Source organism: Cyprinus carpio, chromosome A6 (genome assembly GCF_018340385.1).
Source record: "Cyprinus carpio isolate SPL01 chromosome A6, ASM1834038v1, whole genome shotgun sequence".
Lineage (NCBI taxonomy): Eukaryota > Metazoa > Chordata > Actinopteri > Cypriniformes > Cyprinidae > Cyprinus > Cyprinus carpio.
In genome coordinates this window covers 31,478,076-31,479,122 of record NC_056577.1, presented here as the reverse complement: position 1 = coordinate 31,479,122, position 1,047 = coordinate 31,478,076, and the positions used below count along the sequence as shown (strand labels likewise).

The window sequence follows — 1,047 nt, the reverse complement described above, 5'->3', positions numbered from 1 at the left end:
TATTTTATTTTACTTTTAACTCCATTATTTTGGATTAGTTTTATCTGGCCAGCATAAAATTCCCTTATTACCAATAATATGGAATTTTTGTCATTTTTATTTTATTTTTTGTATATTTTTGTCTTAAAGCAAAACTTGTGAAGAACCACTGCTCTGTGCCATCAAACTGTCTCCTAACAAATAAACAAGTAACCAAAAAAGCTTTTATTTCTGATTATAAAAAGCACCGGGCATTCATTTCTACACCAAAAACAGCATTTTCAGTACCACAAACACCATCTTTCCACCCAGAGAAAACAACTCTGCCAATATTTCATGTTATCTGATTGCTTTCTTTGCTACTGAACCAAACACTATATGACCTTGCTGGTATAATCCCAATCTGTTTCTTTGTTCTCCCCTCGGTGTTCAAATACAGTCCCCTTTGGCTGCCTTGCAGATAACAAGATTGTGTCTCACTTGCTGGTGGCGGAGCCTGAGAAGATCTACGCCATGCCTGACCCCACCGTGCCCGACAGCGACATCAAAGCCCTGACCACGCTCTGCGACCTGGCAGACAGGGAACTGGTGGTCAACATTGGCTGGGCCAAGCATATCCCAGGTAGGACATGACCAGAGATAGAAAATTGCGCACAACTACAGGCAAACTCGCAGTGTGAACCATGGATTGAATGGTCTGGGGGTAACACATTCAGTCTAGATGAAAAATTGCAAAACATATGTTTTATACAGGTTTAAAAAGTCAAATTGGATATTAAATATCTGATGGAAATTTCCGTTTAAACATGAACATTTATAAAAAAGCAACTCCATAAACTGGTGTCCACAAGTCTGAGAATGCTACTATTCATTTCTAAAAAAAAAAAAAAATTAATATTTTTTTTATTACAAATGATAATTATAGCATGTTAGAGCTTAAATAAAATGTGAAAATGAATTGACATTTTTTTAAAATAACTTTTTTATTGTTTGTTTGCCATTAATTTTATCCAGCATGAAATAAAATATGAAAATGAATAGACATTTTTTAAAAATAACTTTTTTATT

At 34.5% G+C, this 1,047-nt stretch overlaps 1 pseudogene; it reads left to right on the top strand.

The window, feature by feature from the left end:
- The first annotated feature begins 145 nt into the window (after positions 1-145).
- The window catches only part of LOC122145373, a 24,460-nt pseudogene continuing 23,558 nt past the window's right edge, over positions 146-1,047 (top strand).